Source organism: Staurois parvus, unplaced genomic scaffold (genome assembly GCF_062004578.1).
Source record: "Staurois parvus isolate SC_StPar_1 unplaced genomic scaffold, SC_StPar_1.0 ptg000402l, whole genome shotgun sequence".
NCBI lineage: Eukaryota > Metazoa > Chordata > Amphibia > Anura > Ranidae > Staurois > Staurois parvus.
The window spans coordinates 3,066,238-3,093,476 of record NW_028318198.1 but is presented as its reverse complement, the minus strand read 5'-3'; positions in this window follow the sequence as shown (position 1 = coordinate 3,093,476).

Genomic DNA, 27,239 nt, shown 5'->3' with positions numbered 1-27,239 from the left:
ATACTTTGTCCCCACCAACCCCATCACTGCACTTTTGTTGGACAGCTTGGCCTGCAAAAAAAAAAATAAAGTTATTGTATATTGATTACTATTAGAGATGAGCGAATCGAAGTATCCGAAGTGGAATTCGAGTCGAATATCGGAAAAATTTCGATTCGTGCCGAATCCGAAAAACAGCCTAATTCGGACGCGCGAATCGAAATTTTTCCGAAAATGGCGGCTGACATGTGCGGCGACGGAGCGGGGATGTCGGGAAAGGCGCGCAGACAAGGCGCGCTGCCCCATAATGCATTCCTCAACGACATGTGATCGCATCAGCCAATCAGCAGCCAGCCAGCCAGCACTGTGTAATGGTCGAGGTATATATAGCGGCCATTTTGGAAATCTTCATTTGCCTGCAGTCATTGAACAGAGGCAGACCGCTCTGTACTAGGGACAGGGACAGAGTTAGGGCCACAGAAACGAGAATTGGGGACAGAGAGAAGTTACTTAGGGACAGAGAACCATTACTCAGGGACACAGACTTGTTAATGAGGGCCACAGAATCGTTATTTAGGGACAAAGAAACGCTAGTTAGGGCCACAGAATTCATACTCAGGGACAGACAGAATTGTTACTCAGTGCCAGAGAATTGTTACTTAGGGCCACAGAAACGTTATTAGGGCCACAGAATTTTTACTCAGGGACAGACAGAATTGTTACTGAGTGCCAGAGAATTGTTACTCAGGGACAGACAGAATTGTTACTGAGTGCCAGAGAATTCTTACTCAGGGCCACAGAATTCATTCTCAGGGACAGACAGAATTGTTACTCAGGGACAGACAGAATTGTTACTGAGTGCCAGAGAATTGTTACTCAGGGACAGACAGAATTGTTACTGAGTGCCAGAGAATTGTTACTCAGGGACAGACAGAATTGTTACTGAGTGCCAGAGAATTGTTACTCAGGGACAGACAGAATTGTTACTGAGTGCCAGAGAATTGTTACTCAGGGACAGACAGAATTGTTACTGAGTGCCAGAGAATTGTTACTCGCACAGACACAAAATTGTTACTTGCACAGACACAGAATTGTTACTCGCACAGACACAGAATTGTTACTCAGGGCCACAGAATTCATACTCAGGGACAGACAGAATTGTTACTGAGTGCCAGAGAATTGTTACTCAGGGACAGACAGAATTGTTACTGAGTGCCAGAGAATTGTTACTCAGGGACAGACAGAATTGTTACTGAGTGCCAGAGAATTGTTACTCGCACAGACACAAAATTGTTACTTGCACAGACACAGAATTGTTACTCGCACAGACACAGAATTGTTACTCAGGGCCACAGAATTCATACTCAGGGACAGACAGAATTGTTACTGAGTGCCAGAGAATTGTTACTCAGGGACAGACAGAATTGTTACTGAGTGCCAGAGAATTGTTACTCAGGGACAGACAGAATTGTTACTGAGTGCCAGAGAATTGTTACTCAGGGACAGACAGAATTGTTACTGAGTGCCAGAGAATTGTTACTCAGGGACAGACAGAATTGTTACTGAGTGCCAGAGAATTGTTACTCGCACAGACACAAAATTGTTACTTGCACAGACACAGAATTGTTACTCGCACAGACACAGAATTGTTACTCAGGGCCACAGAATTCATACTCAGGGATAGACAGAATTGTTACTGAGTGCCAGAGAATTGTTACTCAGGGACAGACAGAATTGTTACTGAGTGCCAGAGAATTGTTACTCAGGGACAGACAGAATTGTTACTGAGTGCCAGAGAATTGTTACTCGCACAGACACAAAATTGTTACTTGCACAGACACAGAATTGTTACTCGCACAGACACAGAATTGTTACTCAGGGCCACAGAATTCATACTCAGGGACAGACAGAATTGTTACTGAGTGCCAGAGAATTGTTACTCAGGGACAGACAGAATTGTTACTGAGTGCCAGAGAATTGTTACTCAGGGACAGACAGAATTGTTACTGAGTGCCAGAGATTTGTTACTCGCACAGACACAAAATTGTTACTTGCACAGACACAGAATTGTTACTCGCACAGACACAGAATTGTTACTCAGGGCCACAGAATTCATACTCAGGGACAGACAGAATTGTTACTGAGTGCCAGAGAATTGTTACTGAGGGACAGACAGAATTGTTACTGAGTGCCAGAGAATTGTTACTCAGGGACAGACAGAATTGTTACTGAGTGCCAGAGAATTGTTACTCAGGGACAGACAGAATTGTTACTGAGTGCCAGAGAATTGTTACTCAGGGACAGACAGAATTGTTACTGAGTGCCAGAGAATTGTTACTCGCACAGACACAAAATTGTTACTTGCACAGACACAGAATTGTTACTCGCACAGACACAGAATTGTTACTCAGGGCCACAGAATTCATACTCAGGGATAGACAGAATTGTTACTGAGTGCCAGAGAATTGTTACTCAGGGCCAGACAGAATTGTTACTGAGTGCCAGAGAATTGTTACTCAGGGACAGACAGAATTGTTACTGAGTGCCAGAGAATTGTTACTCGCACAGACACAAAATTGTTACTTGCACAGACACAGAATTGTTACTCGCACAGACACAGAATTGTTACTCAGGGCCACAGAATTCATACTCAGGGATAGACAGAATTGTTACTGAGTGCCAGAGAATTGTTACTCAGGGACAGACAGAATTGTTACTGAGTGCCAGAGAATTGTTACTCAGGGACAGACAGAATTGTTACTGAGTGCCAGAGAATTGTTACTCGCACAGACACAAAATTGTTACTTGCACAGACACAGAATTGTTACTCGCACAGACACAGAATTGTTACTCAGGGCCACAGAATTCATACTCAGGGACAGACAGAATTGTTACTGAGTGCCAGAGAATTGTTACTCAGGGACAGACAGAATTGTTACTGAGTGCCAGAGAATTGTTACTCAGGGACAGACAGAATTGTTACTGAGTGCCAGAGATTTGTTACTCGCACAGACACAAAATTGTTACTTGCACAGACACAGAATTGTTACTCGCACAGACACAGAATTGTTACTCAGGGCCACAGAATTCATACTCAGGGACAGACAGAATTGTTACTGAGTGCCAGAGAATTGTTACTCAGGGACAGACAGAATTGTTACTGAGTGCCAGAGAATTGTTACTCAGGGACAGACAGAATTGTTACTGAGTGCCAGAGAATTGTTACTCAGGGACAGACAGAATTGTTACTGAGTGCCAGAGAATTGTTACTCAGGGACAGACAGAATTGTTACTGAGTGCCAGAGAATTGTTACTCGCACAGACACAAAATTGTTACTTGCACAGACACAGAATTGTTACTCGCACAGACACAGAATTGTTACTCAGGGCCACAGAATTCATACTCAGGGATAGACAGAATTGTTACTGAGTGCCAGAGAATTGTTACTCAGGGACAGACAGAATTGTTACTGAGTGCCAGAGAATTGTTACTCAGGGACAGACAGAATTGTTACTGAGTGCCAGAGAATTGTTACTCGCACAGACACAAAATTGTTACTTGCACAGACACAGAATTGTTACTCGCACAGACACAGAATTGTTACTCAGGGCCACAGAATTCATACTCAGGGACAGACAGAATTGTTACTGAGTGCCAGAGAATTGTTACTCAGGGACAGACAGAATTGTTACTGAGTGCCAGAGAATTGTTACTCAGGGACAGACAGAATTGTTACTGAGTGCCAGAGAATTGTTACTCGCACAGACACAAAATTGTTACTTGCACAGACACAGAATTGTTACTCGCACAGACACAGAATTGTTACTCAGGGCCACAGAATTCATACTCAGGGATAGACAGAATTGTTACTGAGTGCCAGAGAATTGTTACTCAGGGACAGACAGAATTGTTACTGAGTGCCAGAGAATTGTTACTCAGGGACAGACAGAATTGTTACTGAGTGCCAGAGAATTGTTACTCGCACAGACACAAAATTGTTACTTGCACAGACACAGAATTGTTACTCGCACAGACACAGAATTGTTACTCAGGGCCACAGAATTCATACTCAGGGACAGACAGAATTGTTACTGAGTGCCAGAGAATTGTTACTCAGGGACAGACAGAATTGTTACTGAGTGCCAGAGAATTGTTACTCGCACAGACACAAAATTGTTACTTGCACAGACACAGAATTGTTACTCGCACAGACACAGAATTGTTACTCAGGGCCACAGAATTCATACTCAGGGACAGACAGAATTGTTACTGAGTGCCAGAGAATTGTTACTCAGGGACAGACAGAATTGTTACTGAGTGCCAGAGAATTGTTACTCGCACAGACACAAAATTGTTACTTGCACAGACACAGAATTGTTACTCGCACAGACACAGAATTGTTACTCGCACAGACACATAATTGTTACTCAGGGCCACAGAATTCATACTCAGGGACAGACAGAATTGTTACTGAGTGCCAGAGAATTGTTACTCAGGGACACCTAATCGTTGAATTAAATAGTATGTCAGACAACATGCAGAGGAGTGGCAGAGGAGGCAATGTTTTAGGAGCGAGCAGACGTGGCAGCAGAGGAAGGGGTCGAGGCAGCAGTATTCGCAGCCAGAGGCCAGTGCTCCCGGTGTCATCCAGCGGTCGTGTCTCCACCGACAACCCTGCCGTCATTGATTGGTTGGCTCGGTCGTCTTCCTCTTCCCAGGTCACCTCTGACACCTACAGCCAACGGTCGGTGGGTACGTCAGACACAACCGTTAGTTGGCATGGCCCGGGACCAAGCCCACTGAAATCACGTGTCCTCTACCTGCCCCTGTCCTTTGCTGTTCCCTCACCAAGCGAAGTATCGCATGCTGTGGGCTCAGCCCCACTGTACAGTGAGGAAGAGCTAACAGAGGGCGGTCAGGAACGGGGGGAGACATCGGCCTTTTCAGCAGCCAAGCGAACAAGTACTGGCGAGGAGAGTGGCTCGGTAGCCGGTCTAGAGACAGGTCTGTCTCCTGACCCAGACGCAGCCGAGGGGGCTAGTAGTGAGGCGGAGACCCTACTTGATGATGAGGAGGTTGATCGCACTTGGCAGCCTCGTCGTCATCAGGCAATTTCTTCCGCATCATCAGGAGAAGAGGGTGGCAGCTTGGCAGCGAGCAAAACAGTCGGTGGGTTGCCCAGGAGACAGCAGCAGGGTCGCATCAGTGTCAGTGGAGCCAAACGTCCACGGAGTAGAGCACCAGCTCCACTGCAGCCTACCACCACGGCCAGTAGTGGTGCCGTTGCGCACGGAGGAAGTAGCAGTCAGCCAGTGAAGAGTAGCGGGGGCAAAGTTTCCTACTCGGTGGTGTGGCAATTTTTCCTCAAGCCGCCCGAGGAAGTAAACGTAGCCGTATGTCGACTATGTGGCCAGAAATGCAAGCGTGGCCAGGGGGCCCATGTTGGGACTACAGCGTTGCGTCAGCATATGCAGCGTCACCATTCGGTGGCCTGGGAAAACCGTGATAAACATACGGCGGTTCTGCCTGCCCCAGCCCCCGCTCCATCACCCGCTCCGTTACTTGCTCCATCACCCGACGTCGTCAATCGCCCTCTATCAGCCAGTCAAGGCTCCAACACCTCTGCTGAGGGGAGTTGTCGCTCATTGGCATCTTCCGCTCGTTCAGATGCTCCTTCTCCTGCTACTCCTCTTCTCGGATTCCGTCAACAGTCTTTCTTGGAATCCGTATCCAAGAGACAACAGTTTGCGAGCACGCACCCGACGGTGCAAAAGCTGAACGTCCTCCTGTCCAAGTTGCTGGTGCTGCAGTCCCTCCCTTTCCAACTGGTGGACTCAGCACCTTTCCGAGAAATGATGGCTTGTGCCGCGCCGCGGTGGAGAGTGCCAAGCCGTCATTTCTTTGCCCAAAAGGCAGTGCCAGCCCTGCATTCACATGTAGAAGAGATGGTGGGCCAGTCTTTGAGCATGTCGGTCTCTGCCAAAGTGCACGGCAGCGCCGACGTGTGGAGCTGTAACTACGGTCAGGGACAGTACATGTCATTTACGGCCCACTGGGTGAACGTGGTGCCGGCACAGCCGCACCAGCAACTTGGACAGGTCACGACGCTTTTGCCTCCACGTTTGCACGTCCTTGGTCCAGCAAGCATGTCCGCCTCTACCACCTCTTTTTCCGCCGTGTCCTCAGCCGCCACCCCCGTGCCAAGTCCCATTACCCGACCGGCATATCACATGTGCAGGGCGCAACGGTGTCACGCTGTGCTGCACCTGGTATGCCTTGGCGAACGTAGTCACACAGGGGAGGAACTGCTGAGTGTAATGAACAGAGAAATCGACAGATGGCTGTCTCCGCGCAAACTAAAAATCGGAACCATGTTGACTGACAACGGAAAGAACATGGTGTCTGCTCTGCGTCAAGGAAGGTTGTGCCATGCGCCATGCATGGCTCACGTGTTCAATCTGGTTGTCAAGCGGTTCCTAAAATCCACCATCCCACTGCAAGACATCCTTAAAATGTCACGTAAACTGTGCATGCATTTCAGCCATTCCTACACCGCAAAGAACACCCTCATTGAGCTGCAGCGGCAGAACGGAATTCCACAGCATCGCCTGATCTGCGACGTTGCAACAAGGTGGAATTCAACCCTACACATGTTAGACCGCCTTTACGAGCAGCGAAAGGCCATCACCGATTTCCTGATGTTACAAGCGGATAAAGGTACTCCCCTGTGTAACTTAGATGTCAGCCATTGGCAGCTCATGCGTGACACCTGCCGCTTGCTCAGGCCCTTTGAGGAGGCCACGCTATTCGTGAGTCGGCAGGACTATGGGATGAACGACGTCATTCCTCTGTTGCACGTCCTGGAACAAATGCTGTTAACAATGGCTGGTCAGGGTGCGGTAGACGTGGCGCACAGATCTCAACGCCACATGACCCCTGTGGGGGCAGGACAGGAAGAAGAGGAGGAGGTAGAGGAGGACATTTGTGCTCAGGAATTATTGAGTGAAATGGGTGGTTTTTCCACTCAGCGGACAGGAGTGGAGGAGCAGGAGCATCTGGTAGAGGAGGAGGAGGAGGAGACAGAGGACCCAGACGCACCGTGGCAGTATGCTGTGGAGATGGAGGCAGGGAGTCCCTCGCATTCCTTGGCACAAATGGCCCATAGCATGCTCGGTTGCTTGCGTAGCGACAGCCGAATAATAACCATCAGACAGAGGGATGACTTTTGGCTGTCCACCTTGTTGGACCCTCGCTACCGGTCCAAAATGGTGGCCTTTTTCACACCTGCTGAGAGGGAGGCCAAAATTACGTACTATAAAAACCACCTATGTAGTCAGTTGGTCTCTGCCTTTGTGCGCCAACGTCCATCCTCAGACACTGTGGGCCCTGTGCGCTCGCGTTCCGCTGGCATGGCAGCAGGGGAGGGGTGGGGTGGTAGGAGCAGTGGCAGCTCCACCAGCAGTGGCTGCCTCAGTCTGCAGTCGATGATGAGTAGCTTTCTTCACCAGCGCAGTGAGGAAACTACTAACCAGCCGCAGCAGCAGCAGCAGCATCAGGTGGACCTGGAGCAGGAGCTCAAACAACAGGCTTGGGCCTACTTGGACAGCACCCTGCCAACCGAGGTAGACAATCCCCTTGACTACTGGGCAACGAAACTTGACCTTTGGCCCCAACTAGCTGAATTTGCCCTTGAAAGGCTGTCATGCCCGGCCAGTAGCGTGGCATCGGAGCGCGTGTTTAGTGCGGCAGGAGGTATTGTAACTCCGCGGAGGACACGACTGTCCACCCAAAGTGTGGAGAGACTCACGTTTGTGAAAATGAATCAGGCGTGGATTAGTCTGGATTTCAAACCACCAGTTCCTGACACAACTGACTAAATCCGCCATGAATCATGCCTCAAACATGTGCCACTTTCAGGTCTCCTCACACTGCTGGTGTGTTTAATTTTTTGACATAGGGTGCTGGCAGATTACGGGCCTCCTATAGCTGCTGCCAGGCCCCTAATCTGCCATGGGCCCCTATATACCGCCTCCTCATGCTGCTGCCAAGTCCAGAGTCTGTCATGGGTCCCTGTATGGCCTCCCATTGCTGCTGTCTCCATCGCCACACTCTGCTGCCATGTGCCACTTTCAGGTCTCTTCACACTGCTGGTGTGTTTAATTTTTTGACATAGGGTGCTGCAAGATAACGGGCCTCACATAGCTGCTGCCAGGCCCCTAATCTGCCATGGGCCCCTATATACCGCCTCCTCATGCTGCTGCCAAGTCCAGAGTCTGTCATGGGTCCCTGTAAGGCCTCCCATTGCTGCTGTCTCCATCGCCACACTCTGCTGCCATGTGCCACTTTCAGGTCTCTTCACACTGCTGGTGTGTTTAATTTTTTGACATAGGGTGCAGGCAGATTACGGGCCTCACATAGCTGCTGCCAGGCCCCTAATCTGCCATGGGCCCCTATATACCGCCTCCTCATGCTGCTGCCAAGTCTAGAGTCTGTCATGGGTCCCTGTACGGCCTCCCATTGCTGCTGTCTCCATCGCCACACTCTGCTGCCATGTGCCACTTTCAGGTCTCTTCACACTGCTGGTGTGTTAAATTTTTTGACATAGGGTGCAGGCAGATTACGGGCCTCACATAGCTGCTGCCAGGCCCCTAATCTGCCATGGGCCCCTATATACCGCCTCCTCATGCTGCTGCCAAGTCCAGAGTCTGTCATGGGTCCCTGTACGGCCTCCCATTGCTGCTGTCTCCATCGCCACACTCTGCTGCCATGTGCCACTTTCAGGTCTCTTCACACTGCTGGTGTGTTAAATTTTTTGACATAGGGTGCAGGCAGATTACGGGCCTCACATAGCTGCTGCCAGGCCCCTAATCTGCCATGGGCCCCTATATACCGCCTCCTCATGCTGCTGCCAAGTCCAGAGTCTGTCATGGGTCCCTGTACGGCCTCCCATTGCTGCTGTCTCCATCGCCACACTCTGCTGCCATGTGCCACTTTCAGGTCTCTTCACACTGCTGGTGTGTTAAATTTTTTGACATAGGGTGCAGGCAGATTACGGGCCTCACATAGCTGCTGCCAGGCCCCTAATCTGCCATGGGCCCCTATATACCGCCTCCTCATGCTGCTGCCAAGTCCAGAGTCTGTCATGGGTCCCTGTACGGCCTCCCATTGCTGCTGTCTCCATCGCCACACTCTGCTGCCATGTGCCACTTTCAGGTCTCTTCACACTGCTGGTGTGTTAAATTTTTTGACATAGGGTGCAGGCAGATTACGGGCCTCACATAGCTGCTGCCAGGCCCCTAATCTGCCATGGGCCCCTATATACCGCCTCCTCATGCTGCTGCCAAGTCTAGAGTCTGTCATGGGTCCCTGTACGGCCTCCCATTGCTGCTGTCTCCATCGCCACACTCTGCTGCCATGTGCCACTTTCAGGTCTCTTCACACTGCTGGTGTGTTAAATTTTTTGACATAGGGTGCAGGCAGATTACGGGCCTCACATAGCTGCTGCCAGGCCCCTAATCTGCCATGGGCCCCTATATACCGCCTCCTCATGCTGCTGCCAAGTCCAGAGTCTGTCATGGGTCCCTGTATGGCCTCCCATTGCTGCTGTCTCCATCGCCACACTCTGCTGCCATGTGCCACTTTCAGGTCTCTTCACACTGCTGGTGTGTTTAATTTTTTGACATAGGGTGCTGCAAGATAACGGGCCTCACATAGCTGCTGCCAGGCCCCTAATCTGCCATGGGCCCCTATATACCGCCTCCTCATGCTGCTGCCAAGTCCAGAGTCTCTCATGGGTCCCTGTACGGCCTCCCATTGCTGCTGTCTCCATCGCCACACTCTGCTGCCATGTGCCACTTTCAGGTCTCTTCACACTGCTGGTGTGTTAAATTTTTTGACATAGGGTGCAGGCAGATTACGGGCCTCACATAGCTGCTGCCAGGCCCCTAATCTGCCATGGGCCCCTATATACCGCCTCCTCATGCTGCTGCCAAGTCCAGAGTCTCTCATGGGTCCCTGTACGGCCTCCCATTGCTGCTGTCTCCATCGCCACACTCTGCTGCCATGTGCCACTTTCAGGTCTCTTCACACTGCTGGTGTGTTTAATTTTTTGACATAGGGTGCAGGCAGATTACGGGCCTCACATAGCTGCTGCCAGGCCCCTAATCTGCCATGGGCCCCTATATACCGCCTCCTCATGCTGCTGCCAAGTCCAGAGTCTGTCATGGGTCCCTGTATGGCCTCCCATTGCTGCTGTCTCCATCGCCACACTCTGCTGCCATGTGCCACTTTCAGGTCTCTTCACACTGCTGGTGTGTTAAATTTTTTGACATAGGGTGCAGGCAGATTACGGGCCTCACATAGCTGCTGCCAGGCCCCTAATCTGCCATGGGCCCCTATATACCGCCTCCTCATGCTGCTGCCAAGTCTAGAGTCTCTCATGGGTCCCTGTACGGCCTCCCATTGCTGCTGTCTCCATCGCCACACTCTGCTGCCATGTGCCACTTTCAGGTCTCTTCACACTGCTGGTGTGTTAAATTTTTTGACATAGGGTGCAGGCAGATTACGGGCCTCACATAGCTGCTGCCAGGCCCCTAATCTGCCATGGGCCCCTATATACCGCCTCCTCATGCTGCTGCCAAGTCCAGAGTCTCTCATGGGTCCCTGTACGGCCTCCCATTGCTGCTGTCTCCATCGCCACACTCTGCTGCCATGTGCCACTTTCAGGTCTCTTCACACTGCTGGTGTGTTTAATTTTTTGACATAGGGTGCAGGCAGATTACGGGCCTCACATAGCTGCTGCCAGGCCCCTAATCTGCCATGGGCCCCTATATACCGCCTCCTCATGCTGCTGCCAAGTCCAGAGTCTGTCATGGGTCCCTGTACGGCCTCCCATTGCTGCTGTCTCCATCGCCACACTCTGCTGCCATGTGCCACTTTCAGGTCTCTTCACACTGCTGGTGTGTTAAATTTTTTGACATAGGATGCAGGCAGATTACGGGCCTCACATAGCTGCTGCCAGGCCCCTAATCTGCCATGGGCCCCTATATACCGCCTCCTCATGCTGCTGCCAAGTCTAGAGTCTCTCATGGGTCCCTGTACGGCCTCCCATTGCTGCTGTCTCCATCGCCACACTCTGCTGCCATGTGCCACTTTCAGGTCTCTTCACACTGCTGGTGTGTTAAATTTTTTGACATAGGGTGCAGGCAGATTACGGGCCTCACATAGCTGCTGCCAGGCCCCTAATCTGCCATGGGCCCCTATATACCGCCTCCTCATGCTGCTGCCAAGTCCAGAGTCTGTCATGGGTCCCTGTAAGGCCTCCCATTGCTGCTGTCTCCATCGCCACACTCTGCTGCCATGTGCCACTTTCAGGTCTCTTCACACTGCTGGTGTGTTTAATTTTTTGACATAGGGTGCAGGCAGATTACGGGCCTCACATAGCTGCTGCCAGTCCCCTAATCTGCCATGGGCCCCTATATACCGCCTCCTCATGCTGCTGCCAAGTCTAGAGTCTGTCATGGGTCCCTGTACGGCCTCCCATTGCTGCTGTCTCCATCGCCACACTCTGCTGCCATGTGCCACTTTCAGGTCTCTTCACACTGCTGGTGTGTTAAATTTTTTGACATAGGGTGCAGGCAGATTACGGGCCTCACATAGCTGCTGCCAGGCCCCTAATCTGCCATGGGCCCCTATATACCGCCTCCTCATGCTGCTGCCAAGTCTAGAGTCTCTCATGGGTCCCTGTACGGCCTCCCATTGCTGCTGTCTCCATCGCCACACTCTGCTGCCATGTGCCACTTTCAGGTCTCTTCACACTGCTGGTGTGTTAAATTTTTTGACATAGGGTGCAGGCAGATTACGGGCCTCACATAGCTGCTGCCAGGCCCCTAATCTGCCATGGGCCCCTATATACCGCCTCCTCATGCTGCTGCCAAGTCCAGAGTCTGTCATGGGTCCCTGTAAGGCCTCCCATTGCTGCTGTCTCCATCGCCACACTCTGCTGCCATGTGCCACTTTCAGGTCTCTTCACACTGCTGGTGTGTTAAATTTTTTGACATAGGGTGCAGGCAGATTACGGGCCTCACATAGCTGCTGCCAGGCCCCTAATCTGCCATGGGCCCCTATATACCGCCTCCTCATGCTGCTGCCAAGTCTAGAGTCTGTCATGGGTCCCTGTACGGCCTCCCATTGCTGCTGTCTCCATCGCCACACTCTGCTGCCATGTGCCACTTTCAGGTCTCTTCACACTGCTGGTGTGTTAAATTTTTTGACATAGGGTGCAGGCAGATTACGGGCCTCACATAGCTGCTGCCAGGCCCCTAATCTGCCATGGGCCCCTATATACCGCCTCCTCATGCTGCTGCCAAGTCCAGAGTCTGTCATGGGTCCCTGTACGGCCTCCCATTGCTGCTGTCTCCATCGCCACACTCTGCTGCCATGTGCAACTTTCAGGTCTCTTCACACTGCTGGTGTGTTAAATTTTTTGACATAGGGTGCAGGCAGATTACGGGCCTCACATAGCTGCTGCCAGGCCCCTAATCTGCCATGGGCCCCTATATACCGCCTCCTCATGCTGCTGCCAAGTCTAGAGTCTGTCATGGGTCCCTGTACGGCCTCCCATTGCTGCTGTCACCATCGCCACACTCTGCTGCCATGTGCCACTTTCAGGTCTCTTCACACTGCTGGTGTGTTAAATTTTTTGACATAGGGTGCAGGCAGATTACGGGCCTCACATAGCTGCTGCCAGGCCCCTAATCTGCCATGGGCCCCTATATACCGCCTCCTCATGCTGCTGCCAAGTCCAGAGTCTGTCATGGGTCCCTGTATGGCCTCCCATTGCTGCTGTCTCCATCGCCACACTCTGCTGCCATGTGCCACTTTCAGGTCTCTTCACACTGCTGGTGTGTTAAATTTTTTGACATAGGGTGCAGGCAGATTACGGGCCTCACATAGCTGCTGCCAGGCCCCTAATCTGCCATGGGCCCCTATATACCGCCTCCTCATGCTGCTGCCAAGTCTAGAGTCTCTCATGGGTCCCTGTACGGCCTCCCATTGCTGCTGTCTCCATCGCCACACTCTGCTGCCATGTGCCACTTTCAGGTCTCTTCACACTGCTGGTGTGTTAAATTTTTTGACATAGGGTGCAGGCAGATTACGGGCCTCACATAGCTGCTGCCAGGCCCCTAATCTGCCATGGGCCCCTATATACCGCCTCCTCATGCTGCTGCCAAGTCCAGAGTCTGTCATGGGTCCCTGTATGGCCTCCCATTGCTGCTGTCTCCATCGCCACACTCTGCTGCCATGTGCCACTTTCAGGTCTCTTCACACTGCTGGTGTGTTAAATTTTTTGACATAGGGTGCAGGCAGATTACGGGCCTCACATAGCTGCTGCCAGGCCCCTAATCTGCCATGGGCCCCTATATACCGCCTCCTCATGCTGCTGCCAAGTCTAGAGTCTGTCATGGGTCCCTGTACGGCCTCCCATTGCTGCTGTCTCCATCGCCACACTCTGCTGCCATGTGCCACTTTCAGGTCTCTTCACACTGCTGGTGTGTTTAATTTTTTGACATAGGGTGCAGGCAGATTACGGGCCTCACATAGCTGCTGCCAGGCCCCTAATCTGCCATGGGCCCCTATATACCGCCTCCTCATGCTGCTGCCAAGTCCAGAGTCTGTCATGGGTCCCTGTATGGCCTCCCATTGCTGCTGTCTCCATCGCCACACTCTGCTGCCATGTGCCACTTTCAGGTCTCTTCACACTGCTGGTGTGTTAAATTTTTTGACATAGGGTGCAGGCAGATTACGGGCCTCACATAGCTGCTGCCAGGCCCCTAATCTGCCATGGGCCCCTATATACCGCCTCCTCATGCTGCTGCCAAGTCTAGAGTCTCTCATGGGTCCCTGTACGGCCTCCCATTGCTGCTGTCTCCATCGCCACACTCTGCTGCCATGTGCCACTTTCAGGTCTCTTCACACTGCTGGTGTGTTAAATTTTTTGACATAGGGTGCAGGCAGATTACGGGCCTCACATAGCTGCTGCCAGGCCCCTAATCTGCCATGGGCCCCTATATACCGCCTCCTCATGCTGCTGCCAAGTCCAGAGTCTCTCATGGGTCCCTGTACGGCCTCCCATTGCTGCTGTCTCCATCGCCACACTCTGCTGCCATGTGCCACTTTCAGGTCTCTTCACACTGCTGGTGTGTTTAATTTTTTGACATAGGGTGCAGGCAGATTACGGGCCTCACATAGCTGCTGCCAGGCCCCTAATCTGCCATGGGCCCCTATATACCGCCTCCTCATGCTGCTGCCAAGTCCAGAGTCTGTCATGGGTCCCTGTACGGCCTCCCATTGCTGCTGTCTCCATCGCCACACTCTGCTGCCATGTGCCACTTTCAGGTCTCTTCACACTGCTGGTGTGTTAAATTTTTTGACATAGGGTGCAGGCAGATTACGGGCCTCACATAGCTGCTGCCAGGCCCCTAATCTGCCATGGGCCCCTATATACCGCCTCCTCATGCTGCTGCCAAGTCTAGAGTCTGTCATGGGTCCCTGTACGGCCTCCCATTGCTGCTGTCTCCATCGCCACACTCTGCTGCCATGTGCCACTTTCAGGTCTCTTCACACTGCTGGTGTGTTAAATTTTTTGACATAGGGTGCAGGCAGATTACGGGCCTCACATAGCTGCTGCCAGGCCCCTAATCTGCCATGGGCCCCTATATACCGCCTCCTCATGCTGCTGCCAAGTCTAGAGTCTCTCATGGGTCCCTGTACGGCCTCCCATTGCTGCTGTCTCCATCGCCACACTCTGCTGCCATGTGCCACTTTCAGGTCTCTTCACACTGCTGGTGTGTTAAATTTTTTGACATAGGGTGCAGGCAGATTACGGGCCTCACATAGCTGCTGCCAGGCCCCTAATCTGCCATGGGCCCCTATATACCGCCTCCTCATGCTGCTGCCAAGTCCAGAGTCTGTCATGGGTCCCTGTAAGGCCTCCCATTGCTGCTGTCTCCATCGCCACACTCTGCTGCCATGTGCCACTTTCAGGTCTCTTCACACTGCTGGTGTGTTAAATTTTTTGACATAGGGTGCAGGCAGATTACGGGCCTCACATAGCTGCTGCCAGGCCCCTAATCTGCCATGGGCCCCTATATACCGCCTCCTCATGCTGCTGCCAAGTCTAGAGTCTGTCATGGGTCCCTGTACGGCCTCCCATTGCTGCTGTCTCCATCGCCACACTCTGCTGCCATGTGCCACTTTCAGGTCTCTTCACACTGCTGGTGTGTTAAATTTTTTGACATAGGGTGCAGGCAGATTACGGGCCTCACATAGCTGCTGCCAGGCCCCTAATCTGCCATGGGCCCCTATATACCGCCTCCTCATGCTGCTGCCAAGTCCAGAGTCTGTCATGGGTCCCTGTACGGCCTCCCATTGCTGCTGTCTCCATCGCCACACTCTGCTGCCATGTGCCACTTTCAGGTCTCTTCACACTGCTGGTGTGTTAAATTTTTTGACATAGGGTGCAGGCAGATTACGGGCCTCACATAGCTGCTGCCAGGCCCCTAATCTGCCATGGGCCCCTATATACCGCCTCCTCATGCTGCTGCCAAGTCTAGAGTCTCTCATGGGTCCCTGTACGGCCTCCCATTGCTGCTGTCTCCATCGCCACACTCTGCTGCCATGTGCCACTTTCAGGTCTCTTCACACTGCTGGTGTGTTAAATTTTTTGACATAGGGTGCAGGCAGATTACGGGCCTCACATAGCTGCTGCCAGGCCCCTAATCTGCCATGGGCCCCTATATACCGCCTCCTCATGCTGCTGCCAAGTCCAGAGTCTGTCATGGGTCCCTGTATGGCCTCCCATTGCTGCTGTCTCCATCGCCACACTCTGCTGCCATGTGCCACTTTCAGGTCTCTTCACACTGCTGGTGTGTTAAATTTTTTGACATAGGGTGCAGGCAGATTACGGGCCTCACATAGCTGCTGCCAGGCCCCTAATCTGCCATGGGCCCCTATATACCGCCTCCTCATGCTGCTGCCAAGTCTAGAGTCTCTCATGGGTCCCTGTACGGCCTCCCATTGCTGCTGTCTCCATCGCCACACTCTGCTGCCATGTGCCACTTTCAGGTCTCTTCACACTGCTGGTGTGTTAAATTTTTTGACATAGGGTGCAGGCAGATTACGGGCCTCACATAGCTGCTGCCAGGCCCCTAATCTGCCATGGGCCCCTATATACCGCCTCCTCATGCTGCTGCCAAGTCCAGAGTCTGTCATGGGTCCCTGTATGGCCTCCCATTGCTGCTGTCTCCATCGCCACACTCTGCTGCCATGTGCCACTTTCAGGTCTCTTCACACTGCTGGTGTGTTAAATTTTTTGACATAGGGTGCAGGCAGATTACGGGCCTCACATAGCTGCTGCCAGGCCCCTAATCTGCCATGGGCCCCTATATACCGCCTCCTCATGCTGCTGCCAAGTCTAGAGTCTGTCATGGGTCCCTGTACGGCCTCCCATTGCTGCTGTCTCCATCGCCACACTCTGCTGCCATGTGCCACTTTCAGGTCTCTTCACACTGCTGGTGTGTTAAATTTTTTGACATAGGGTGCAGGCAGATTACGGGCCTCACATAGCTGCTGCCAGGCCCCTAATCTGCCATGGGCCCCTATATACCGCCTCCTCATGCTGCTGCCAAGTCCAGAGTCTGTCATGGGTCCCTGTATGGCCTCCCATTGCTGCTGTCTCCATCGCCACACTCTGCTGCCATGTGCCACTTTCAGGTCTCTTCACACTGCTGGTGTGTTAAATTTTTTGACATAGGGTGCAGGCAGATTACGGGCCTCACATAGCTGCTGCCAGGCCCCTAATCTGCCATGGGCCCCTATATACCGCCTCCTCATGCTGCTGCCAAGTCTAGAGTCTCTCATGGGTCCCTGTACGGCCTCCCATTGCTGCTGTCTCCATCGCCACACTCTGCTGCCATGTGCCACTTTCAGGTCTCTTCACACTGCTGGTGTGTTAAATTTTTTGACATAGGGTGCAGGCAGATTACGGGCCTCACATAGCTGCTGCCAGGCCCCTAATCTGCCATGGGCCCCTATATACCGCCTCCTCATGCTGCTGCCAAGTCCAGAGTCTCTCATGGGTCCCTGTACGGCCTCCCATTGCTGCTGTCTCCATCGCCACACTCTGCTGCCATGTGCCACTTTCAGGTCTCTTCACACTGCTGGTGTGTTTAATTTTTTGACATAGGGTGCAGGCAGATTACGGGCCTCACATAGCTGCTGCCAGGCCCCTAATCTGCCATGGGCCCCTATATACCGCCTCCTCATGCTGCTGCCAAGTCCAGAGTCTGTCATGGGTCCCTGTACGGCCTCCCATTGCTGCTGTCTCCATCGCCACACTCTGCTGCCATGTGCCACTTTCAGGTCTCTTCACACTGCTGGTGTGTTAAATTTTTTGACATAGGGTGCAGGCAGATTACGGGCCTCACATAGCTGCTGCCAGGCCCCTAATCTGCCATGGGCCCCTATATACCGCCTCCTCATGCTGCTGCCAAGTCTAGAGTCTGTCATGGGTCCCTGTACGGCCTCCCATTGCTGCTGTCTCCATCGCCACACTCTGCTGCCATGTGCCACTTTCAGGTCTCTTCACACTGCTGGTGTGTTAAATTTTTTGACATAGGGTGCAGGCAGATTACGGGCCTCACATAGCTGCTGCCAGGCCCCTAATCTGCCATGGGCCCCTATATACCGCCTCCTCATGCTGCTGCCAAGTCTAGAGTCTCTCATGGGTCCCTGTACGGCCTCCCATTGCTGCTGTCTCCATCGCCACACTCTGCTGCCATGTGCCACTTTCAGGTCTCTTCACACTGCTGGTGTGTTAAATTTTTTGACATAGGGTGCAGGCAGATTACGGGCCTCACATAGCTGCTGCCAGGCCCCTAATCTGCCATGGGCCCCTATATACCGCCTCCTCATGCTGCTGCCAAGTCTAGAGTCTCTCATGGGTCCCTGTACGGCCTCCCATTGCTGCTGTCTCCATCGCCACACTCTGCTGCCATGTGCCACTTTCAGGTCTCTTCACACTGCTGGTGTGTTAAATTTTTTGACATAGGGTGCAGGCAGATTACGGGCCTCACATAGCTGCTGCCAGGCCCCTAATCTGCCATGGGCCCCTATATACCGCCTCCTCATGCTGCTGCCAAGTCCAGAGTCTGTCATGGGTCCCTGTAAGGCCTCCCATTGCTGCTGTCTCCATCGCCACACTCTGCTGCCATGTGCCACTTTCAGGTCTCTTCACACTGCTGGTGTGTTAAATTTTTTGACATAGGGTGCAGGCAGATTACGGGCCTCACATAGCTGCTGCCAGGCCCCTAATCTGCCATGGGCCCCTATATACCGCCTCCTCATGCTGCTGCCAAGTCTAGAGTCTGTCATGGGTCCCTGTACGGCCTCCCATTGCTGCTGTCTCCATCGCCACACTCTGCTGCCATGTGCCACTTTCAGGTCTCTTCACACTGCTGGTGTGTTAAATTTTTTGACATAGGGTGCAGGCAGATTACGGGCCTCACATAGCTGCTGCCAGGCCCCTAATCTGCCATGGGCCCCTATATACCGCCTCCTCATGCTGCTGCCAAGTCCAGAGTCTGTCATGGGTCCCTGTACGGCCTCCCATTGCTGCTGTCTCCATCGCCACACTCTGCTGCCATGTGCCACTTTCAGGTCTCTTCACACTGCTGGTGTGTTAAATTTTTTGACATAGGGTGCAGGCAGATTACGGGCCTCACATAGCTGCTGCCAGGCCCCTAATCTGCCATGGGCCCCTATATACCGCCTCCTCATGCTGCTGCCAAGTCTAGAGTCTGTCATGGGTCCCTGTACGGCCTCCCATTGCTGCTGTCTCCATCGCCACACTCTGCTGCCATGTGCCACTTTCAGGTCTCTTCACACTGCTGGTGTGTTAAATTTTTTGACATAGGGTGCAGGCAGATTACGGGCCTCACATAGCTGCTGCCAGGCCCCTAATCTGCCATGGGCCCCTATATACCGCCTCCTCATGCTGCTGCCAAGTCCAGAGTCTGTCATGGGTCCCTGTATGGCCTCCCATTGCTGCTGTCTCCATCGCCACACTCTGCTGCCATGTGCCACTTTCAGGTCTCTTCACACTGCTGGTGTGTTAAATTTTTTGACATAGGGTGCAGGCAGATTACGGGCCTCACATAGCTGCTGCCAGGCCCCTAATCTGCCATGGGCCCCTATATACCGCCTCCTCATGCTGCTGCCAAGTCTAGAGTCTCTCATGGGTCCCTGTACGGCCTCCCATTGCTGCTGTCTCCATCGCCACACTCTGCTGCCATGTGCCACTTTCAGGTCTCTTCACACTGCTGGTGTGTTAAATTTTTTGACATAGGGTGCAGGCAGATTACGGGCCTCACATAGCTGCTGCCAGACATGTAATCTGCCATGGGCCCCCGTACCGACTCCTCATGCTGTGACGTTGCAACAAGGTGTAATTCAACCCTACATATGTTAGACCGCCTTTACGAACAGCTAAAGGCCATCACAGATTTCCTGATGTTAAAAGCGGATAAAGGTACTCCCTGTGTAACTTAGATGTCAGCCATTGTCAGCTCATGTGTGACACCTGCGCTTGCTCAGGCCCTTTGAGGAGGCCACGCTATTCGTGAGTCGGCAGGACTATGGGATGAATGAGGTCAAATCGGCCATGGGCCCCCGTACCGCCTGTTCACGCTGATGCTGGTCCCACAGTGTGACCTGGGTCCCTGTACGGCCTCCCATTGCTTCCACTCTGCCATGTGCCACTTTGAAATCTCCTCACACTCCTGCGGTTGTCCATTTTGTCATAGGTTGCTGGCAGATTACAGGCCTTCCATAGGTGCCACCAAGCCCCATATCGGCCATGGGCCCCCGTACCGCCTGGTCACGCTGCTGCTGGGCCCATAGTGTGACCTGGGTCCCTGTACCGCCTCCCATTGCTCCCACTCTGCCATGTGCCACTTTCAGGTCTCCTCACGCTCCTGCTGGTTTCCATTTTGTCATAGGTTGCTGTATGGCCTCCCATTGCTGCTGCCTCCACCGCCACACTGTGGCTCCAAACACTGGTTTTGGCCCCGTGACTGGCCAAAGGAGTGAAGTGTGCAGTGATTCTAAGATCGACGGCACTCATCTGCATGTCATACTGACAGACAGTATTATTTCTCTTCCCCAGCAGACTCCAAGGGCATTTAAATTAAAGGTACAGTGTTCTGCACTAATATTAAGTCTCTCTGAAGCCTAGAAACACCCTTTTTTAAGTTAAATTCACAGCGAATTTATTCGACTCGAATCGAATATTGTCCACGAATTCGCCGAATCAGTCGAATCGAATTTTTCATTTCTTCGCTCATCTCTAATTACTATCATTAAATCTGTTATTTGCATGCAGTTATCTGGAGACAATATTTTTGATGATGAAAATCTTTTTATTCAAATTTTACATGTAAAAATTTAAAAAAAGAATACATGTTCAGCTTAAGCATTGAGAGGGGATTAACTGCTAAGGGTTAATTCTCTTGATATTTATGGAAAAGAAATGTGCAGTGCTGACAACTGAACCAGGAATAATTGTATTCCACTTCCAGCTCTACATTAACTGGCAATGTCCAATATGTCCATTTGTAGTGACTTAGCATTCTAAAGTAGCATACCTTTAATCAGTTTTATATTCTAAGTGTGTCATAATTAACACTGCTGACCCTAGTTCCATCTTAACTGGAGTATCAGCTACTCTACGTTTCTGCCAAATAAAAGCTCTTTTGCCCTCTGCCTTCATGATATTGCTAGTCATGGGTCATCCCTGCTAGCAAATTAAGCACTTCCAACACCACAGTTGATAGAAAAAGTTCAAAAATGTTCCCTCTGTTCTTTTAACATCCTGTTTAGAATAACCTTCAAATTAAAATTTTGTGCAATTTTTTTTGTAAGAAACATAATTAAGCCTACAAGTTGCAACATTATAGAACCTTTTCCCATGGATGTAGTATGATTCTGATTTCTGAGTTTTCTATGCCTTGTTTTATTTATTTTAGGTATTTATTTATTTCAGGTACTTATATAGCGCCATCAATTTACGCAGTGCTTTACATATATATTGTACATTCACATCAGTCCCTAACCCTCAAGGGGCATACAATCTAAGGTCCCTAACTCACATTCATACATACACATACTGGGGCCAATTTAGACAGGATCCAATTCACCTACCAGCATGTCTTTGGAGTGTGGGAGGAAATGGGAGTACCTGGAGGAAACCCATGCAGCCACAGGGAGAACATGCAAACTCCAGGCAGGTGGTGCTGTGGTCGGGATTGGAACCAACGAACCTAGTGCTGCCAGGCGGAAGTGCTAACCATTTAGCCATTTTAGCTAACCTACTTAGTATACCTTTTACTTTAATTTGTTCTGTATGTTGCTCATAGTGCAGACAGAGTTCCCAGGCGCAGGCCGGCAGCTGGCCAGGCAGACGTGTGCATACCCAGTTGCCCTCCTGCGGGCTATAGCACTGGCTCATAGCTGTTTGGTCTACAGCATTTCCTGTTCTTTATTGCCTGACTTCAGTACTTACCCTCTGATCCTGACCCAGCTTGCCTCTGACCACGCTTGATTACTACCTGCCCTGACCTTGGTTTGTCCCTGGATTCTGCTTATGCCTTCTGCTCTTGCCTGATCTGCTTTACCGCTGTTGACCCTCACCTGTGACCTGACTATTCCTATGCCTGCCATTTATGCCTGATCTGACTGTCTGTTACCTAGCTTGTCTGTCCCCGTATCCTGTTCATCCAGCCTGTTACAGATCTTCCAGTTCAGTACGCGCTCATCTGGCTTCTTCTCTCCGCCATGCATCTGCCGCTGTCGCCAGCCAGCTCTTTACCTTCCAGCCTGCCTCCAGCTTGCAGTGCCTGCTGCACCTGTCAGCTGCTTCTGTCTCCTGGCTTCCAACTAGTGGAATAAATGGAGAAACAGAAAAAGGGCGCACCGACCTAGTGCATTATTGTTTAAAATAATTTATTAAAGAAACAAAAATAGTTATCATACTCACAATGGACATAATAACACAGGCATGTCAAACTAAACAAGATGTATGATCCAAACAACATCTGAGTCCATACGATGGAACCCTGGATGACCAACTGGCTAACGCGTTTCGAGGACACAACCTCTTCCTCAGAGCCAACCCTATTTTTGTTTCTTTAATACATTATTTTAAACGAGAATGTACTAGGTCGGTGCACCCTTTTTCTTTTTCTCCATTTGTATCCAGTGTATTCGGACCACCCCGGTCTGTTGAGGGCATCAAGCAGTGCATATTCCAGAAAATTCCAGAACATTCCTATTGGGTCTACTGAGTCCTTTCCTAGCGCAGGAGTAAAGTGTTTGTTGTGTTGGATTTTCCAACTAGTGGAATGTCGGCTACCACCAGCACAGACTACTGTACTCATTGTATAAGTGTAGCCTTCGCAGAGGACTAATTGATTAGACTGGCTGCTGCTAGCAAAACCACAAATGTGTAATGGTGAACAATTGTGTGAGTACAAACATAAATGTTGCTCCGCTGCCTCTATTATGAGGATATAGCACCCTACTTACATGTGGGGGCCCCACAGATGTGCATGTACCTCAATGCCCTGTAGGCTAACAAAATGTTTCCCTCCTGCCCAATGACTTAATACACCCCTAAATAGGGAAAACAATATATATGCTCTGCATGCTAAACAACAAAGGTGCTAAGAAATTAATAAATACAAATATAACAATATACCATCAGACCAAACATACAGTGCACTTGTATGCAAAAAATTTTTTTATGTATATATATATATATATATATATTAAAAGTCCCAATCAGCGTGCAAACATATAAAAGTTCCAATGTGATTCCAGTGGTTAATCTCCTTCAAATGGAGTTGCCCCCATCAGAATCCTCTCCTTTCCACTGGAGCCAACAGAGTCCTTCCCATTTTGAGTATCCCACCCATGATAACATGGGTCCTGTCATTGTAACAGACTCCCCCCCATTTCCCAATCAGAACATAATCCCCTCTTCACAAATCTCACCAGATGGACACTGTGTAGCCATGCCTTTTTGAGCTGTGGTTTTTAGTGGCTTAAGGTAAAAAAAAGGTAAAACCATTAGGGTGATTTGTGATTTTACTGCTCCCCCTTTAGAGTAGATTCACACCAGATGCAGTGCTATGCAGAGCAATACAAAGCAGTGTGCAGGAGCTGACAGGGGAGAGATTTGTATTGTTTACATACAGACCTCTCCCCCATCAGTGATACTTGGTGATCGCCAGGTGCTGGCATGTAATCACCGTCCGGGACCCGATGACTGACAGCTGAGGCCGCCACTCCCTACCTGGAAATGCAAAATCACATATATATGAATATATATATATATATATATGTATATATTTATATATATATATATATATATATATATATATATATATATAGTATTTTCTGGCATATAAGACTACTTTTTATACTTAAAAATATACCCCAAAAATTGGGGGTCGTCTTATACGAGGGGTATAAAATGTGAACCTTGAGTTTGTTTGGGTCAAGCTGGCTGGATGTGTGGTAATACAGTATACAGTATACCATGCTGAGCCAAGCTGGCTCAAAACAAATGTCCCTATGACAGATTAATCTGTCAGCCCGCTGGATGTGCGGTATATACAGTATACTGCGCTGAGCCAAGCGGTTTCAAAACGTACCGGTACGTCCCTACTGTAATCAGCCCGCTGGATGCGTGTATGTACGGTAGCTGCGGCTACATACAGTATACCCTGGGCCAATCACGGCGAGTGATGTATTCTACTAATTAATACAAAGCCTGCTCGGATTGGCTGAGTCAGAGAGGTGGGCTGATGATGTCACAACCTCAGCCAATCCGAGCAGGCTTTGTATGCATTAGTAGAATACATCGCTCACTGTGATTGGCCCAGTGTATACTGTATGTAGCCTAAGCTACTGTACATACACGCATCCAGCGGGCTGATTACAGTAGGGACGTACCAGTATGTTTTGAAACAGCTTGGCTCAGTATTAGAGATGAGCGAATCGAAGTATCCGAAGTGGAATTCGAGTCGAATATCGGAAAAATTTCGATTCGTGCCGAATCCGAAAAACAGCCTAATTCGGACGCGCGAATCGAAATTTTTCCGAAAATGGCGGCTGACATGTGCGGCGACGGAGCGGGGATGTCGGGGAAGGCGCGCAGACAAGGCGCGCTGCCCCATAATGCATTCCTCAACGACATGTGATCGCATCAGCCAATCAGCAGCCAGCCAGCCAGCACTGTGTAATGGTCGAGGTATATATAGCGGCCATTTTGGAAATCTTCATTTGCCTGCAGTCATTGAACAGAGGCAGACCGCTCTGTACTAGGGACAGGGACAGAGTTAGGGCCACAGAAACGAGAATTGGGGACAGAGAGAAGTTACTTAGGGACAGAGAACCATTACTCAGGGACACAGACTTGTTAATGAGGGCCACAGAATCGTTATTTAGGGACAAAGAAACGCTAGTTAGGGCCACAGAATTCATACTCAGGGACAGACAGAATTGTTACTCAGTGCCAGAGAATTGTTACTTAGGGCCACAGAAACGTTATTAGGGCCACAGAATTTTTACTCAGGGACAGACAGAATTGTTACTGAGTGCCAGAGAATTGTTACTCAGGGACAGACAGAATTGTTACTGAGTGCCAGAGAATTCTTACTCAGGGCCACAGAATTCATTCTCAGGGACAGACAGAATTGTTACTCAGGGACAGACAGAATTGTTACTGAGTGCCAGAGAATTGTTACTCAGGGACAGACAGAATTGTTACTGAGTGCCAGAGAATTGTTACTCAGGGACAGACAGAATTGTTACTGAGTGCCAGAGAATTGTTACTCAGGGACAGACAGAATTGTTACTGAGTGCCAGAGAATTGTTACTCTCACAGACACAAAATTGTTACTTGCACAGACACAGAATTGTTACTTGCACAGACACACAATTGTTACTCAGGGCCACTGAATTCATACTCAGGGACAGACAGAATTGTTACTGAGTGCCAGAGAATTCTTACTCAGGGCCACAGAATTCATACTCAGGGACAGACAGAATTGTTACTCAGGGACAGACAGAATTGTTACTGAGTGCCAGAGAATTGTTACTCAGGGACAGACAGAATTGTTACTGAGTGCCAGAGAATTCTTACTCAGGGACAGACAGAATTGTTACTGAGTGCCAGAGAATTGTTACTCTCACAGACACAAAATTGTTACTTGCACAGACACAGAATTGTTACTCGCACAGAGACAGAATTGTTACTCAGGGCCACAGAATTCATACTCAGGGACAGACAGAATTGTTACTGAGTGCCAGAGAATTGTTACTCAGGGACAGACAGAATTGTTACTGAGTGCCAGAGAATTGTTACTCTCACAGACACAAAATTGTTACTTGCACAGACACAGAATTGTTACTTGCACAGACACACAATTGTTACTCAGGGCCACAGAATTCATACTCAGGGACAGACAGAATTGTTACTGAGTGCCAGAGAATTCTTACTCAGGGCCACAGAATTCATACTCAGGGACAGACAGAATTGTTACTCAGGGACAGACAGAATTGTTACTGAGTGCCAGAGAATTGTTACTCAGGGACAGACAGAATTGTTACTGAGTGCCAGAGAATTGTTACTCTCACAGACACAAAATTGTTACTTGCACAGACACAGAATTGTTACTTGCACAGACACACAATTGTTACTCAGGGCCACAGAATTCATACTCAGGGACAGACAGAATTGTTACTGAGTGCCAGAGAATTGTTACTCAGGGACAGACAGAATTGTTACTGAGTGCCAGAGAATTCTTACTCAGGGCCACAGAATTCATTCTCAGGGACAGACAGAATTGTTACTCAGGGACAGACAGAATTGTTACTGAGTGCCAGAGAATTGTTACTCAGGGACAGACAGAATTGTTACTGAGTGCCAGAGAATTGTTACTCAGGGACAGACAGAATTGTTACTGAGTGCCAGAGAATTGTTACTCAGGGACAGACAGAATTGTTACTGAGTGCCAGAGAATTGTTACTCTCACAGACACAAAATTGTTACTTGCACAGACACAGAATTGTTACTTGCACAGACACACAATTGTTACTCAGGGCCACAGAATTCATACTCAGGGACAGACAGAATTGTTACTGAGTGCCAGAGAATTCTTACTCAGGGCCACAGAATTCATACTCAGGGACAGACAGAATTGTTACTCAGGGACAGACAGAATTGTTACTGAGTGCCAGAGAATTGTTACTCAGGGACAGACAGAATTGTTACTGAGTGCCAGAGAATTCTTACTCAGGGACAGACAGAATTGTTACTGAGTGCCAGAGAATTGTTACTCTCACAGACACAAAATTGTTACTTGCACAGACACAGAATTGTTACTCGCACAGAGACAGAATTGTTACTCAGGGCCACAGAATTCATACTCAGGGACAGACAGAATTGTTACTGAGTGCCAGAGAATTGTTACTCAGGGACAGACAGAATTGTTACTGAGTGCCAGAGAATTGTTACTCTCACAGACACAAAATTGTTACTTGCACAGACACAGAATTGTTACTTGCACAGACACACAATTGTTACTCAGGGCCACAGAATTCATACTCAGGGACAGACAGAATTGTTACTGAGTGCCAGAGAATTCTTACTCAGGGCCACAGAATTCATACTCAGGGACAGACAGAATTGTTACTCAGGGACAGACAGAATTGTTACTGAGTGCCAGAGAATTGTTACTCAGGGACAGACAGAATTGTTACTGAGTGCCAGAGAATTGTTACTCTCACAGACACAAAATTGTTACTTGCACAGACACAGAATTGTTACTTGCACAGACACACAATTGTTACTCAGGGCCACAGAATTCATACTCAGGGACAGACAGAATTGTTACTGAGTGCCAGAGAATTGTTACTCAGGGACAGACAGAATTGTTACTGAGTGCCAGAGAATTGTTACTCTCACAGACACAAAATTGTTACTTGCACAGACACAGAATTGTTACTCGCACAGAGACAGAATTGTTACTCAGGGCCACAGAATTCATACTCAGGGACAGACAGAATTGTTACTGAGTGCCAGAGAATTGTTACTCAGGGAAGACAGAATTGTTACTGAGTGCCAGAGAATTGTTAC